We start from the raw sequence: 19,530 nt of genomic DNA on the forward strand, positions 1-19,530 counted from the left end.
TTACTGAATTAGAAAAACCATCTTCTTCGTTATATCTTCTTTTATTCGCATGGTTCCCATACCATTCATCGGATTGCGATGAAACCTTCGTCAGTTGTTGTGGTAACACCTGCAAAGGTTTATGATTTAGTACAACTATTTTCTTCCTCTTCTATTCATATGCGTTCTTATACCATTCATCCGAATGCGATGAAATTTTGATCAGTTGTTGTGCGCATGCCCGCAAAGATCTCTGAACTAGAAAAATCATCTTCTTCTTCTTCATCATATCTTCTTTTATTCATATGGTTCCTATACCATTCATCCGATTGCGATAAAACCTTCGTTAGTTGTTGTGTTAACACCTGAAAAGGTTTCTTAATTAGAACAACCATTTTCTTTTTCTTCTTCATTCTATCTTCATTTATTTTATATAGTTCCTATACCATTCATCCGATTGCGATTAAATTTTGGTGAGTTGTTGTGTGCACACCCGCAAAGGTTTCTGAATTAGAAAAACTATCTCTTCTTCTTCATTATATCTTCTTTTATTCATATGGTTCCTATACCATTCATCGGATTGCGATGAAACCTTCGTCAGTTGTTGTGCTAACACACGCAAAGGTTTCTGAATTAGTACAACCATCTTCTTCTTCTTCATTGTCTTTATTCTATATCCTTTTATTCGTATGATTCCTATACCATTCGTCCGATTGGAATGAAACTTTCGTCAATTGTTGTGCCCACACCTACAAAGGTTTCTGAATTAGTACAACAATATTTTTCCTCTTCTTCTATTCGTATGCGTACCTATTCCATTCATCCGATTTTAATAAAACTTTCGTCAGTAATTGTGCCAACACCCGCGAAGGTTTCTAAATTAGTACAATTATCTTCTTCTTCTTCTTCTTCTATTCGTATGCGTTCTTATAACATTCATCAGATTGCGATGAAATTTTTCTCAGTTGTTGTTCGCACACCTGGGATGGTTAGTATTATATAAAATACAAAGTTTGTTGTTTGTTTGTTCCATCCAATTTTGAATTTTTTACTACATATTAATACTATTAATAACGTTTGCATATTTTGGATTCGATTTTAATTTACAGTTCTTTTGTTTGACCTTTACTCCTATTAGAATTACTTTCATATTGTATTACACAGATATTTTAATATTAAAAAGATAATTTCATTATTATTTTTTAAATATCTAAGGTAAATGTATCCACTAAGCGACCCTGTGCGAAGCCGGGTATCTCACCTATAATATAATTTCAAAACACGTTAAATATTTATATAAGAATAATTAAAAACAAAAATAATTCAATCTTATAGTTTCCACTAAAATTATTTAATGTTATGTTTATTATGCTGAAATAATTACACATAATAAAAATTAAATCACTACGCTATGTGTACCTATACGCATGTAGTAAGTCTATAATATACCCACCTTTCGAGAATTTCATAACAAGAGGTTTTCTAGTCTATGTTAAAATAAATATATTGTATCTCCATAAAAATGTACTTTCATACATATTATATATTGCCAAACTGGTAGGTGCGCAGTGTTGCGAAGGTAGGCACGAAAAGTTTTACACAAATAAAGCCACGTCATGATTGCAGTTTGCAAATAAAGTTTATAAAACAGCCGCTAGTTATAAACTACATAAAAACAGTCCTAAAAAACGTTGTTTGTTAAACTGTCTGAAGATAATATGTAGACTAATTTTTTAATACCTCACTTCTATACTATTGTTGAGTGTGCTGGCTATCTCGTGAAAAAATGATATACAAGGATCAAATCATAATATTGAAATTTGAGGCAAATTTGTTAACGAATGATAACTGTTGTTAAATTTGTCTATTTAGTTAAAATTAAAAAAAAGTGAATAAATCAATGCAAGGACCACTAATGCATTGACTGATTTAAAAAGACAAAGTGAAGGCATACATAAAAAATTGGAGCTTTGGAAATCAAAATTTAAAAAAAAAATCGTCATGTTTCCACTTTTAAATGATTTTGCGCCAGATATATTGAAGCAAACAAAAATCTATTTACTGAGCGTTATGATAGTTTGCTAATGCACTTTCCCCATTATTTATTTCACAAATTTACTCTAATAGTAAAAAAATCATTTGATTTCAAAACTATGATATATTAAATATGTAGGTAGTTGTACGTTTGATGTGATACCTATATCATGAGTGATATATGTAATGATAACTCCCGTGTATGTGTATAATTTAGGAAACACTACATTATAGTACCACACTGCCCTTAACCTCAGAGATAGGTAGGTGGGCCCAACAAATATCCTGGCCTAGGGGCTCGCTTTTCGCAAAATCTTTTTTAAACATCCATCGCATGAAAAATAAATTAATTTAAATAAGTATAAGTAGTAATATAAGTAGTAAAACCTTGTTTATTATTTATATATTTAAGTTTTCTTTATTTTTGTATAAGTGCCTACATTTTTGACTATTTAAAAAGGTGTCTGAATTATTTAATGAAATAAAGGGGGGAGGCGCCAAGTTTCATTTTTTTTTAAAAAGGAGGCGTAATAACATTAAGTTTGGAAATCACTGATGTATTTGATAGGAACCGTAATTTAATACTTGTGTATTATTGTAGATACTAAACATTATACTTACCTACATATAATAAAACAATCATTAGATTTACTTAGGTGGAAGATAACGGTGTGAAAGACCCCTTACTTCAAAAATTGTACTGAATTCCACACCACCGTGGAGGTACAGTTAAATTGCGGGTTTTTTTAAATCTGTGGTTTTCCCATTACGACTATTTCATTGTACTACGTTTTAACATAATTTTCTAAGCATAACATATTATACAAACTACAAATGAATATATCTACATAATATTATCTAATTAAAATTTAAATGGTGACTCATAACTTTATATTATAATATAAAACAATCGAAATAATAAAACTACCTACTATTATATTTCTAAGAAAAATACTCACTTTCTGAAATGCAAAATATTAAGAATAACATTACCTACATAATATATACAAAATACATAAAAACATTTTATACATGTGATAGAGGTATTTTTTGCAATTTACATTAAATTTAGTCAATACCATTATGTACGGACTATGTCCAAAATGGTATACCAACATAAAATGAATTGATTTTACAGACATGGGGTGCAGAGAAATAATATTATATTATGTTTATACCTACATCAGATTGAGTATGATAACATTTTTATAATAAAATAATATTATTTGGTACTTATGACATTAAAAGCAAAATTAATAATTAGTAGGTAATCTTAAATGTATTAGTCCTACCTAAATAAATTCACTGATTTCAGGGACATAATAACATGGAGTTAATGTTATAGTATAATAACTACATGTAAATGCAACAGTTTCAATATAATTAATTATTTAGACATGTACCTACTCACTAATATTATTTTTTTTAAATAAAAAAGATAAAAATAAATATCAGTAAGCACTTATTCATTAGACGTAACCAACTGAAAGAAAGCATAGTGGTTCGTACCACGAGAATGTCGTGTATACTATACTATTGAAAATACTAAAAATACTTTCTGCGACTATTGTATACCTACATACTTCATAAACAAAAGAATATCTAGTTGTATTTGAAATGCATGTCCTGACTAAATAATATTCTTTTCGGGCATAAGTTATTATTAGTAATTTATAACTACAATATAATTTATTATAGAGGTAGAATATGCAAGTACTCATATGCACAAAGGAAAACCGACCGCTTGCTGTGCGTTTTTGTGCAGGTCACTCGAGGTAGGTATATTTTCAAATGCACATGTTCCACAAACTGATGTAAACTTTACAGACCTTGTAATAAGGGTTGGTATTCTTCTAAATCTGGGTAAAAAGGTTTTTATGACATGCCCGAGATACCGGGAATTTAAGGTAAGTGTTTAGGAATAAACGTCATATGAAGCAAAGTTAACATGATAAAATAAACACTAATAACATTACATTAAGGGTTAGTTTGGCATTTATCGTCAGATGCACAGAACATTTTAAATTTCAAGGTTCGTTATATTATGGGAGGATTTATACGAGCCATCAGTCATATAATTAAATTGAACAAACACATAAATTGGTCTCGCTGTTCTAACAAATAACATTTTATAATAGTGTCTCACTTTACAAAATTATTATGTGGGTTTCTCTAACGTATATCTTTTTACATAGCCCTATCACTGTCTTATCAAAATATCGATCAGACTTTGGAAAATGATTAATTTTATATAGAAAACATTCAATTAAACTACTTGTGCATTTTTATTTTTACGCATAAGCATTTTATCTACAAATAGCTAAAAGTAGATTTTTTTGTATATAATAATAAATGGGGTATCCATGATTTAAGGGCCTAAATAAAGTGCGAGTTCTTCATGGCAACGGGAGTGTTAATGACGAATTTAATATTGGCTTCCTTAAGACTAAAAAAGATTTGTGCGTTGAATGCGACCTATACAATAATTCTTCACCAGAAGAAAAAGAACAACTTCAAGAAAAGTATGAGACACATCAACCTGGAAAAAAAAGGCAAAGGATGCAAAGACCAAAGACGTACCTAGCAGAATCCCGAACTAATGGCCAAAATAGCGTCATTAATGTAGCTGTATATGATTTGCAGGCTGTTTTATCGCTTCCTTGCGGAAATGTGTAAACTTTCTATTATAAACGAAAGTTGGCCATTGACACGGCCCCAAAATGTAGGCCCTCAGCCGGCATTTTTCCTTAATAAATTAGTGACGTCACAACTTTTCGATCCGACCGTGAATGTCGATTTTACTTGCAAAATACGTGCCTAATCTCTAAACAAAGCTATAGTTATTGTGTATTGAGTCCCGTAGTGCAGTCTGAGTGACTTATAGCCCCTCAGAATGAACTACGGATGAATTCTCTTTCAAGGGGACCAAATGGTCTTATAAGGTGAAATGTAAGTAATTGAAATGTATAGGATTAAGGTTAAAAATAGATAATAAATTGTAAACGACTTATGAGATATCATTTGCTAAACATTGTACATAAATGTCCATTTCTATTTAATCTGATTTTGAATTATATAAAAATAAATTTTATTTTTCTAAATTGAGTCGCGATGTTTTCGCCGCGGCCAAAGTCAAATGCCTTAAATAAATAAATTATGATATCAAATATTGTCGTAATAAAAATCTAATGATTACGTTTTGTAAGTACTGATTACGCACACTTAATTTAAATAACAAATTAATATTTCGAATTATAATAAAAAGGGTACCAATTTAAGTACCTACTTTTGTAAAAGTTAAATGAAGGAATTTCGAAAATAGAAATTCTGACAATGTAAGTCTAAGGACTCGGTTGCTCTCTTAATTTACGAATAAAAATTATTCTTTAGATCTGTCAATTAACCTCGACAGATCAATATTAAATTACCCAAAGTAGGTAATTTTCAAACTTAATAAATGAAGGCTTGTCATAGAAATTTTGATTGAAACTAATGTTATACCTTTAAGTTGAAGTGTTCTATAAATATAATTGAATAAATTTTAACTGCAACCCTTTCCGATCATCCATAATTAGCCCGCAAAAGTTCTGCATAAAAGAAACGGACAAGTTTGTTTTTCTGCCATTCTCTTTGCAAATACGTAGCCAGTCGGTAGTCTTAATGATTCACGCCTCTGTTACGTATTATTTTTAGCGAAAATATTTTCATTTTTCTTTTCCGTTAGCTCGATAAATGAACTAACAGATATTTGGACAATTTGTGCCAAAAGCCCTATAAGGACTTTCACGATTGTTATCAAACTTGTACCGCCTATAGGTATTAATTAATTATATATTTTTATTCTATTGAATGTTCATAATTTTCCGGAAAAGCCGGGAAATAAACGACTTTTCTGTGATTGGTCCAAAACTTTGGCCATTAGCTCTGTGGAGGAGGTAGAACGATCTCCCATTGGTCCATATTTCGAATGACGTCAAAATCTCGGGTTTTTCCCGCTGTGAATCTATATAACGGCCTGTATTTTATGTACCGTTAGTCGTCGATTTTCTCATATCTCCGTGAGGTTGTGCCCGAGGGTGCACCAATTTCACATAGTTTTAATTATTTTCGCGAAGTAATTCGTTCGCGAAGATTATTCCTGACGCGTCACGAGTTGATACGTCATCGCAGCCGACACGTGTTCGGGCTGTCAGTTGATAACGTGAATAATACTGCGACGCGTCATCGTTCGCGAAGTTATTTCCGCGATAAATATTTTTTTTTTTTTTGAAAGAGCATAGCTCTTCAAAGTTACGGTCGGCGACTCATAGTTATAAGGTGTGATCGTACATGGTACAGTGGTACAGAGTCGTCAGTAGAAAACTACAGGCCGGTAGCTGTTCTCTCTACACCAGCAAAAGTTCTGGAGATGATCATGCACAGCATGATTTCTCCAAAAATTGAGTCATTTATAATGAATGAACAGCATGGATTTAGAGCAGGCCGATCAACGGAAACCAACCTGATGGTATTCACTGATTATGTGTCGTCAGTACTAGATAGAGGCAGCCAGGTTGACTGTTCTTACAATGATTTCTCGAAGGCATTTGACAGAGTCGATCACGATATTCTAATGGAAAAACTCCAACTTATTGGATTGTCGGATCGATTTCTAAAGCTATTCGGGAGTTATTTTAGGAACCGTCAACAATACGTTTCGTACGGCCTTTATCAGTCACAGACCTTTTACACATTTTCTGGTGTCCCCCAGGGCTCAAACTTAGGGCCATTGCTGTTCACGATTTTTATAAATGACATAGCATTGGTAATTAAAAGTGCTATGTTTTTGTTGTTTGCTGACGACTTGAAACTCTTCATGGAAGTTGTCACCTTGGACGATTGTCGTCAACTTCAACTTGATATAGATAATATATTAGATTGGGGCAGGCGTAACAAACTGGACTTCAATATTGATAAATGCAATGTTTTATCGTTTACTAAAGCCTCACGAGTATTGTTTTTCCAGTACTCGATGCATGGCAGAGTTCTCTCGCGAATAGCATCTGTAAGAGATCTTGGAATTACATTTGACGGTAAACTGACGTTTAGTGGTCATATAGATACCATTTGTAAAAAGGCGCTAAAGATGTTGGGCTTTGTCTTGCGTACTTCCCGGGTCTTTTCGGATGTTACGGTATTAAAAATTCTCTATAACTCCTTAGTTAGAAGCAGACTTGAGAGTGGGTCTATCGTTTGGGCCCCGCATCAGTTGAAGTACGGCCTTATGGTGGAGAGAGTCCAAAAGAAATTTTTACGACTCCTTTACTTTCGGTTGTATGGATATTATCCGTGGCTCTATCCGACTGATTTTCTCTTAGGGATGCTTACATACTGTAGCTTAAAATTTAGAAGGGATCTTTATTTAGCTACATATTTTTTCAGACTTATACGCGGCGTAAATGTGAACTCTGCCATTCTTGGTGGTATTGGCTTGTGTGTCTCTGATAATTACCTTAGGAATCGAGGGCATGCGTTGTTTGTTCTCCCACGGTGCAGAACTAACCTGCCATTAGTAATGCCAATTGGGAGGGCAGTAACCATGCTTAATGAAATCGCTTCGGATATTGATATATTCCACTTACGTGAGGGTGAATTTAGGTGGACGTTGTTTTATAAGTTTTTAAGATAGGGTTTATCAAAGTTCACTCTGTGTGCTTCCATCTACTTTTATTTTGTTACTTATTTAATTTATTTTCTTATTTTATTACTTTTTCTCTGTATTTTTTTTTTTTTTTTTATTATTAACACTTATTTTATGTCATGTCGTGAACGCTTTGAATTTATAATTTGTTATGTTCATTATATGTAAAATAAATAAATTTGATTTGATTTGATAAATTAAATATAAGAGAATTATAATTAATTAACTTTAGTTAATAATTAATTTAAATAAGTTTTATAAAATAATTATGCAATTATTTGAAATTAAAATTAAAGTGTATAATTGTTAATAAACAATTAAATAAAAGGAAGATAAATTTACTATTGCAAATAATTTAATAAATAATTTAAACTGAATTACCACAAGGAGTTTTATTTTGAAAATAATCTACGAAGTATTTTACGGAAAACATCTGATCTGAAAATAGTGACAGGTGGTCAGCTGTCTTTGACATTTACGTAAATATTTACGAAAATAAATTCAAACTGAAAGTTAATTGGATAATTAATAACCTTGACGTCTACATATTATTAGGTGGCGATTCTAAATAATATAAAGTTAAATAATATCGATCAAGTGTATTCCAAAAGTGTCAATCGAGAACTTTAGTTGATCACCCTCTCCCCGAATAGCACTGAGCTAGCCAAACAAAGGTTCTTGATCGGTCCGAGGGCAGGACCGGTTGTAGATAAAGTACCTTTGAGACTATTCCCGGACCGGGGTGAACGTCAACTTGGCGCCCGCAACGCGGGACTTTTCGACGTCATATGGAGTCGAACGAACCCGCAGAAATATTGGAATTGTCCCAGTATACAAAAGAGTGAGTAACATGAAATATGAACAGTGAAAACTTATTATCAAGTCTTGAATCGACATCGGAATATATGCGCGATAATATTAAATCAAAATATTATCGAAAATGAAATATATAGTAATTACTAAGTAAATATAGTTTTACTTTTATGGAAATAAAGTAAAGAAATAGTGTCTAGGTATGATACCTGACGATACTAGATAAGAAAAATTAATAAAAATTATACTTAGTAAATTACTAAGTAAATTTTATTTTAATATTTTTAAGAAAAAAATATAGAAATAGTATTTAGACATGATACCGGGAGGTATGGAACGAGAAAAATTGAAAAAACACTTATATAGTTTTTACTAAGTTTTTTTTATTTTCGCTTTTTATGGAAAAAAGTCATTAGTTGGATGTCTAGAATAGATATTAATATGATTGGGGCGGTTCGGAACCCCGGAAAGTGGATTTAAAGTAATAAAACTGAAAATGATGATTCACCATTTCAGAAACTTTTAAATTAAGAATATTTTACGAAAATTTTTGGAATTGAAAAATTTGTGAATTTTTTTTAAATTTTCGAAATTTAAGTTTTGAACTATATACCTGGAGGTATCTTTAGTCGATAACAAGAAAAAAATTTTCGAAAATAAAATTTTTTATGACTTTTGAAAATTTTTCTTTAATGTTGGTTATGATTACCGCGACGTTGTATACTGCAAGATACTCGTAAGCTGGTCTATAAACATGTTCACTTTGCGCGGCGAAGATCGGACGGTCTTTAACTAATATAGAGATTAAAACTGTTAAATCACTTAGCTGGGTGATATGTTCGAACGACGATTGCAGCCGAACGGTTTGAGGTAGAAGATCCAAACAAAAGCCAATCGGAGGCTGGAATTTTTTTTATGAATTTACGGTCGGGTGTTCGCTACTTACAACTTCGAGGAACGGAGGAATTCGAAGAAATAATGCCGAACCCCATTCCTGGTCCCAGTGTTGAAGAGGACTTCGTATTGGAAGAAGGTTTGCAAAACGCGCAAGTTTTCTCAGAGGATAGCCCTCGTACAGACGAAAGTGCCATACATATAAGACGCCCGACGGTAACCCCGGATAAAAAGATGGACACACATTGCAATTTCAAACCTGAACTCTTCGCTACATATGATGGAAACTTAAGGCAACGTGCCGATGTTTTTCTGAAACACTGTCAGGATTACTTTGAAGCGGTTAATTACCCACGAGAAAATTGGACAGAAAGAGCTTTAAAACAATTGACAGGTGAAGCCAAAGCCTGGGGAAGGAATATTAGTCCTTCGGATAGCTGGAAATCATTTAGTCTAACTTTGACAGCATACTTCGAATCGTCCACTCGGAGACGTTGTCAAAGGATAGATTTGCAGGAGAGGCCACAGAGACAAGATGAAGAGGCGTACTACTTCTTAGTACAAAAAGATGAATTGGCGGAAATTCTTTTGCCAGGAATGCAGTCAGAGACGTTGGCTGCTACTTTCTTCGATTTGTTGACGGAGAGAGATCAATTTCGGATCGACCAAGGGACGTGGCGTACGTTGCCCGAACTCTTGAAGAAAGCTTCAATGTTACATCCCTTGAAGCAAACCCAACCTCCAGTAATGACGTCTTGGGGTGATCATGAAAGAGTATACGACAATAATTATAGGAATAACGACAGAAGGGTCGTCGAACCGAATAGGTGGCAAGGAAGGCCACGTGTGGAACAAAGGCCTGAAGAACGTTTTGAAAGGATACAAAATGTTGTGCAAGAGAGACCTCAATATGGGGGTAATAATAGGACGCAAAATGTTGCCCAAGGGAGACCTCAATATGGGGGTAATAATATGAACCAACGTGGTGGTTCGGCTAATGGAGCTAGAGGTGGACGTGGAGGTATGCAGCCGGGAGGCGCCCGACAATTCAGTGACAATCGTAAATGTCACTATTGTTCGGGACCACATGACAACAGAGATTGTCCAAATCAACAGCGCCCTCAACGGAATGGTAATCCCCGAATGTGAGGATGGTCAGCGGCCCCGGTGTCTCGTCGACGACTCTTTGATGGCGAACGCCGGCTTACCGCCGGTAAGAAGACTAGTGTGAAATCAGCGGACTCTCTTCAAGCGACTACTGGTGCTACTAGTGCTTCGATGCGGACTCCCTTTTGGCGCCGTTCATAATTAGTTTTAAGTGATGTGAACGCTCTTCCGGCGAGAAATTTTAGTGATAATAATAAAGTTAAAATGGACACTCTTCCAGTGAAGACATTTAATACTAATGTTAATTTTAAAGCCGAAGCTGGCATTGATAAGTCTGCTATTAATAGTGTTGTCGCTCTTGAGAAGAGCATTGATAACGTAAGACCGGTAGAATATTGTAATGAAAATGTGGTAGAAACTACCAATGATTCGGTAGAAATACCGAATGTAAATATTAATAATGGGATATTGATTAATGCACCATCTGTGCAAAGTAAAGTAACTTCTAATTGTGGTAAGGTGAAAGGGGAAGAATTGCGAGGTATAAAATTTGCCTTGAAAATTGCCTCTTGTGATAAGAAAGTTGTTCATTCTAAAGGTAAAAATAAAACAAATCCCTTACACCATACGACATCTCAAATTAAACAACCGGCAGCCGAATTAGCCACAAAACAAGTTTTATTAGGGATAAGTTCCCAATTGAATTATTTAATATGTATGTTAACAAAACCAAAGTTAAAGGTTTATAAAAATAAACTTCGAAAGGTAGTTACCTGTGCCTTCGGTAGTTCCAGTTGTGTGGATGCCGCCCTTGCAGAGCCGAGAACTTCATTAAAGGTAGGTGCCAGTAATATCACTGAATCTAGTGACAGACATTGTGCATCCACTAACCATTTAATTAATCCTTATGCTCTTGCTAATTTGAATATGAATACTAACTCCATTAATAAATTTAATGTTGATTTAAATAATGCTAATAATAGTATTGGCGTATGTAAACGGGAAGTAAAGCCCGCGTCGAATTTGAACTTCAATGGTTTTCTGAAGTGTTTAAATTCAAGGATGGTGACTGGCCCTGAAGAGGTCGGGCCAAAAAGCGGTCCTGAAGATTATAATGTTGATAACTTTAATAAACGTGAACAGGAAATGGATCCTGAGTTGGAATTTGAACCTGAGAGTTCTATCGAGCATTTGGCTCCTGTGCTAGCTGTTGACCCAGAGGAGGTCGGCCCTAGGCAGATTAAAGGGAAAAACGAGATCTCTTTGAAGTCTAATAAAACCATTGTTAAAGTCGTTGGACGACTTGACAAAAATAAAATTAAAGAGGACGTCGTGGTATACCTCGAAGAGTATAACCACAAGAAGAGATTACATAGGCTTAAGGTGAAATTAAATAAGTTTAGAATAAAGTGTGTTAATTATATTAGAGATAAAGTGATTATTAATTTTAATACCATTGATAGGTTATATCGTAAAATTAAATATCGGAGGAAATTATTGGATGTGATTTCTGTCGCTAGAAATCTATTGCCCTATAATGAGGGGGAAGTCGGTGCGAAACCGATTAATGATCATTTAAATGATTATACGAAGAGCTATTGTAGAAGCGATAGTATATTAAACTTAAATATATTAGATAACGTCCTACGAGATGTATGTGTTCGATAATTTGGCAATCTACTTGATTAATTAAATAAATTATGTAATTTGGATGCTGAGTCGTCTCCAAATTGCATTAATGTAAATGCCTTCGTTAAATTTAGTCTAAGGAACTAAAGAAGCGTTGCTGAAAGGTAAGTGACTGGATCACTACCTCAGCAAGTAATCAAGTAGGTGTAAGCCCATTAATAAGTTAGTTCGTAATAGTAGGTTAGCTAGTAATAACATTATTTAGTATAACATGTTATTGAGTTAATAGTAGTGGTGAGACCATACTATATAAGTTAGTTATAAGATAAAAGTTATGAGGTGTAATGACGATTGACCATAACTTACTACCCTCTTATGCAGGGAGAGTCGGTGTGAAAACCAGCTCAAAACAAAAACAAACGATTCTACGGATTTTTCTTGGCTTGTAAATATTTTAGATCTTAGGGACAGGTGTAGTCGGGGATAGTAACTTTCGGCGTGTCAAAAGACACTACCAGCTGTAACGACTGCAGACCGTCCAAAATAGAGTAGTGAGATTGTGTGGACAATTGTAGGTAGTACTTTGGATGTATCGGGCGACGAGCTATTGCCAACTACTGCAATTGTGCGCAATATAAATATAATTCATTATAAGAAATATAATTTAGTGAGGTCATTAATAATAGTGTTAATTAAGTGTTTCAAATATTAATAGTGTAGTATGTTATATTCGTATTGTGTGAATAATATACTGAATGTAATTGACGTTTAAGTAATAAGTGATCGGTAAACAGGATTACTGTGAATATGTATGTTTTATGTGAAGTTCGGAGTGGTTATATGAACGTGTAGCTGGAAGAAGAAGTTTAAGCGAAACGAAGAAAGAGTTACTAGTGGCGGCATGGAGAAGTATGTTTACTTCTGCGCTAAGTCCCTACTAGTATTCGGAGCTGCGAGATGAAGAAGCTCATGAAGGAGCGGAGAATGAAGATGGATGGGTGAACAATTTAGTTACCCCTCTAACACCACATACTGAGAGGTTTCCAGTCATATCGGTGAAACCTGCGAACGAGAGGAAGTACCAGCAACTGGAACGAACCGCGTCGATGGCGGAACGAATTTCGGAACCACCGACGTCAACAGTGCCAGTAAGCAGTACGGAGACGGACTCGCGGAAATCTTACCGGTATACTTTGGATGTACCTGGATGTGCTTGAGTAAAAGAAATTTAACTAATTCACCGTTAAAATAATAGAAGGGAGAAAGGCTCTTAGTGAGAGGTAGGGTGTTGCAGTCGCAGCCAAGGGCTCCTCCACCTAAACGGCGCCCCTAAGTGAAACGTAGTGAACATATGGTTAAAATAGGACCAATGACCCTCAGAGAGAGGCAAGATGCGTTGGACGCAGTTTCACGAAACGCCCCCATCAAGACGAGGCCCCCTCAGAGGAGATATCTACGTGCAGGTCGGACGGGAAGGAGACGCATGGGTCGGTCTCTTCCTCCGGAGCTTGCGGAATAAAGAAAGTGTTGCTAAATGACGGCATGGGGAAGTACGTTTACTTCCACGCTAAGTCCTTATTAGTATTCGGAGCTGCGGAATGAAGAAAGTGTTACTAAGTGATGGCCTGGGGAAGCGTTTGCTTCCACGCTAAGTCCACATTAGTATTCGGAGCTGCGGAATGAAGAAAGTGTTGCTAAGTGATGGCATGGGGGAGTACGTTTACTTCCACGCTAAGTCCTCATTAGTATTCGGAGCTGCGTATAAGGATAAAAAAAGGAGGAGGATGAAGAAATGAATACTACGTTAATAATTTGTCATAAAGATCGTGGAGCGTGGGGAAGGGGACCCCTCTGGTCTTCTTATCCTACGTAAACGCTCACGAAGGGGAGGTTTAACAGTCTTCGCGTTAAGCTCTGTTGTTCTTAAATATTAAATGGAAAAATAATTAAGTTTACTAAGCGAAAGTTTTATTAGTTATTGATGGTTAATGGGGCAGTTACCCCTTTAAAATGTTAGGATACTATGATTGTTCCTTAGCAAGGAGAGTGCAGCTTACAACGAAGAGGCCGGTTGTACTTCCTCTCTGATGACGAAGACAGCTTCGCGTTATGCAGCTTTCCATTTGAAGAAATGAAATATATAAAATCAAATTTTGTTTTGTATCAAAATTTTATTACTTTCTTTTAAGACTCGATGCTGGGTCGACTATAAATAAATATAAATAAAGTAATCTATGTGCATCCACCCATTTGTAGTGTGTACTTCATTATATAAATTTAGACTAACTGCTTTTAACTGCTTTATATATGGTGAAGTTTAGAGGTGGGACGGACGTTATCGAGATCGGACACTCACAGTTGTGACTCTTTGAAGTAGGGACGTTTGACACGGCCCCAAAATGTAGGCCCTCAGCCGGCATTTTTCCTTAATAAATTAGTGACGTCACAACTTTTCGATCCGACCGTGAATGTCGATTTTACTTGCAAAATACGTGCCTAATCTCTAAACAAAGCTATAGTTATTGTGTATTGAGTCCCGTAGTGCAGTCTGAGTGACTTATAGCCCCTCAGAATGAACTACGGATGAATTCTCTTTCAAGGGGACCAAATGGTCTTATAAGGTGAAATGTAAGTAATTGAAATGTATAGGATTAAGGTTAAAAATAGATAATAAATTGTAAACGACTTATGAGATATCATTTGCTAAACATTGTACATAAATGTCCATTTCTATTTAATCTGATTTTGAATTATATAAAAATAAATTTTATTTTTCTAAATTGAGTCGCGATGTTTTCGCCGCGGCCAAAGTCAAATGCCTTAAATAAATAAATTATGATATCAAATATTGTCGTAATAAAAATCTAATGATTACGTTTTGTAAGTACTGATTACGCACACTTAATTTAAATAACAAATTAATATTTCGAATTATAATAAAAAGGGTACCAATTTAAGTACCTACTTTTGTAAAAGTTAAATGAAGGAATTTCGAAAATAGAAATTCTGACAATGTAAGTCTAAGGACTCGGTTGCTCTCTTAATTTACGAATAAAAATTATTCTTTAGATCTGTCAATTAACCTCGACAGATCAATATTAAATTACCCAAAGTAGGTAATTTTCAAACTTAATAAATGAAGGCTTGTCATAGAAATTTTGATTGAAACTAATGTTATACCTTTAAGTTGAAGTGTTCTATAAATATAATTGAATAAATTTTAACTGCAACCCTTTCCGATCATCCATAATTAGCCCGCAAAAGTTCTGCATAAAAGAAACGGACAAGTTTGTTTTTCTGCCATTCTCTTTGCAAATACGTAGCCAGTCGGTAGTCTTAATGATTCACGCCTCTGTTACGTATTATTTTTAGCGAAAATATTTTCATTTTTCTTTTCCGTTAGCTCGATAAATGAACTAACAGATATTTGGACAATTTGTGCCAAAAGCCCTATAAGGACTTTCACGATTGTTATCAAACTTGTACCGCCTATAGGTATTAATTAATTATATATTTTTATTCTATTGAATGTTCATAATTTTCCGGAAAAGCCGGGAAATAAACGACTTTTCTGTGATTGGTCCAAAACTTTGGCCATTAGCTCTGTGGAGGAGGTAGAACGATCTCCCATTGGTCCATATTTCGAATGACGTCAAAATCTCGGGTTTTTCCCGCTGTGAATCTATATAACGGCCTGTATTTTATGTACCGTTAGTCGTCGATTTTCTCATATCTCCGTGAGGTTGTGCCCGAGGGTGCACCAATTTCACATAGTTTTAATTATTTTCGCGAAGTAATTCGTTCGCGAAGATTATTCCTGACGCGTCACGAGTTGATACGTCATCGCAGCCGACACGTGTTCGGGCTGTCAGTTGATAACGTGAATAATACTGCGACGCGTCATCGTTCGCGAAGTTATTTCCGCGATAAATATTTTTTTTTTTTTTGAAAGAGCATAGCTCTTCAAAGTTACGGTCGGCGACTCATAGTTATAAGGTGTGATCGTACATAAATTAAATATAAGAGAATTATAATTAATTAACTTTAGTTAATAATTAATTTAAATAAGTTTTATAAAATAATTATGCAATTATTTGAAATTAAAATTAAAGTGTATAATTGTTAATAAACAATTAAATAAAAGGAAGATAAATTTACTATTGCAAATAATTTAATAAATAATTTAAACTGAATTACCACAAGGAGTTTTATTTTGAAAATAATCTACGAAGTATTTTACGGAAAACATCTGATCTGAAAATAGTGACAGGTGGTCAGCTGTCTTTGACATTTACGTAAATATTTACGAAAATAAATTCAAACTGAAAGTTAATTGGATAATTAATAACCTTGACGTCTACATATTATTAGGTGGCGATTCTAAATAATATAAAGTTAAATAATATCGATCAAGTGTATTCCAAAAGTGTCAATCGAGAACTTTAGTTGATCACCCTCTCCCCGAATAGCACTGAGCTAGCCAAACAAAGGTTCTTGATCGGTCCGAGGGCAGGACCGGTTGTAGATAAAGTACCTTTGAGACTATTCCCGGACCGGGGTGAACGTCACCATGTACAATCGTACAGTCTATAATATCACTGAAAATATTGCAAACTGATACATGTGGGACGAGAGTCAAGCTGCATGAGGGTCCAATGAAATTGGTAGCTGTGTACTCGATTACCTACGTGAAAAATATCACCACATTGAGCATTTTTTTTTACAGAAACAATTGTGCCGGGCAGAATAAAAATAAATACATTGCTGCAATGTATTTATATGCTATCGGGAATTCACAAAAAAAACAAAACGATCTCTCATAAGTTTTTGGTCACTGGGCATACCCTAAATGAAGGCGATATTGTCCATTCTACAATTGAGCAGCAGAAAACTAGCGCTCTAAAAAGTGGACCAATATTTGTGTCCAGCCAAATGATTACCATTGTACAAACAAGTAAGAAAACAGGACAACCATACATTGTTAAACCCATGGCGACAAATAATTTTCACAGCATGAAAAAACTAGCAGATAAAATCGGTAAAAATTACAACACAGATGAAAATGGAGAAAAAGTTTTGTGGCAGAAGATTAAAGTTATAAAAATAGACAGAGACTAGCCATACATTATATTTTTTAAAACCAGTTATCATGAAGAAGTAGGAAATTGAATGTTCGTCAACGGCAAATAGGTAAACCGTTACCAATGGATGGTCTCAATTTATCCAAAGCATATCAAGAGCGGCCAAAAATAACGACAATTAAAAAGAAGGATTTGCTTTCTCTCTGCACTGCTACATCGTGAATTTTATTATGATTTTTTTGCTTCTTTTCCAAGTGATGTTTAAAAATTAAAAATCGTACCTAAAATTTTTATTTACTTATTAAATAAAATAATTAAGTATTTTTTTATTGTTTTGAACTAATAATTGTATTTTTCTTGTTTTTTTATTAAATCTTTAAAGATTATACCATACCTAACTTAATATTTTGAAAACCTTCCTTTACAGTGCCCAACAAATTAGTCGAAATTATTAAAGTGATGGTAGGGAAATTTACATAGAAAGTATTGAGTTGATTCAAATTTTACCATGAAATTTTCAAATATCCTAATAAAATACTGTCGTAACTCAAAAATATTCAAATATCTCCATTTGTATATGTTTTAGAGAAAAATGGTGAATACAGTTGAAAATAGATCATGTTTTTCCATAAAAATGAGTAATAATTTTTACATTCAGACTTTTCCTGTATTTACAAAGAATATTTGAAACTTCAAATGGCTCTCCTGCAAAATGCCAATTTTTGGATTACTACAGTATTTTACTGGGGATGCGACATGTCTTGGTAGTAATATGTCCATTTTTTAGATATTGGTGTCATGAAAGGATGATAAAAAATACCTACGGTAAGTTTAAAAAATGGGTCGGCATTTTGTCACTGTTAAAATAAATAGTGTATGTTGGGCACAACACGTAAAAATCATGAACACCAATGAATAAGGAAGCTGACAATGTTACGCGATTGTGATAAAGATCGCTAAGCGGATGAAATGGTAATGGTTTGGAGATTTTGTTTGCGGAGGAGGCAACTGCTGGGCTAATTCCGACATATAGTGGTACGCAGGCGGGCACGCCCTAAAACTCGCTGGAGAGACTAACCACCGCCATCTTTAGATTAATAAAGCCTGAGCATAACTTTTTGCACAACCAACGAGTGGTCCACTGCCATACTATTTATTGATAACGTACTTGCAAGCAGAGTTTGATATTCTATAATGACTGAAGAGTATAAATTAATTAATAATCAGTTATTGTCGTTAAGAATCGACTGTCACATTGACAAACATCCTAGTATATTATGATATTATTATACACAGAAGAAGTTTACTACCGATCTTTGATCGTCACTTCCAATTATTAATAACACATAACCAATGAATGAGATGAACTCCAAGGTCTCCAAGATACGTTAAAATAATCTGAAACTATGAACACTTCGACAAGTGAACACGACAGACGCGTCAGTATGAGCACTCTATAGACAATGACAGGTCATCCATAAACAACGGGAGGGGCCAAAAGTAGGACCAGTCGTGTAATGTATCGGCTTCCTTCTTCAGTGGGCAATGGGGCAAGGGACTAACTCATGAAGTTTGGTGGATGTACGTAGCAGCAAAGAAATATGATGGGTGAAGAGTGTAAGGGAGCTAGGGGAGGCTAACATCCAGCAGTGGATCGACTCCAGGGGCCCGATTTCCTAACTATCGTCTCGTGTGGCACCAGACGACATGACGTAATTGTGACGTCAGCCAATACACGCTCGAGCTCGCTGTTGCCTAAAGCTAAGGCCACATAGGCAGGTGCCTTGCTTGGTGGTTACGTGCTAGGTGACATATCCTAGCGAACGGACGCACACTATGCCATCGCAATCGTAAATTCGCAAGATGGCGGATGTTTCTTCAGTAGGTATAACAAACGTCAAACACCATATATTTTGAGGTTATTAATAATGACGCATGGGATGAATTGACATTATGCACCCAACAAGTTCTAATTTTAGACTTTCGAAAAAATTAAAAAAAATCAATCTTAAATTCTCCGTGAGCAACAGCTCTCTGGTTAGTTTAGAGAGTGACATACTGTTGATGACTTGGCGCTCCCTAAAATGTCAAACGAATTTGTACATAAGTACCTAGCGTGTAATGTGGCAGTAGTGTTTTAGTAGACAAGCATTGCATCTAGCTCAGCACTAGCGAAGCACCTACTTATGTGGCTGAGGCCTAAGCGCAGGGCCGTGTCGTGTGGGGTGGCTGATTTAAGGCAGGAGCCGGCACCATGCCCAACTATTAGGACACTAAAGTATAGTAGAGAGTATTTTTCACGCTCCGTCTTCA

The sequence above is a fragment of the Rhyacophila brunnea genome, unplaced genomic scaffold (genome assembly GCF_057557595.1).
Source record: "Rhyacophila brunnea isolate RB1 unplaced genomic scaffold, BYU_Rbru_1.0 scaffold_13, whole genome shotgun sequence".
Taxonomy (NCBI): domain Eukaryota; kingdom Metazoa; phylum Arthropoda; class Insecta; order Trichoptera; family Rhyacophilidae; genus Rhyacophila; species Rhyacophila brunnea.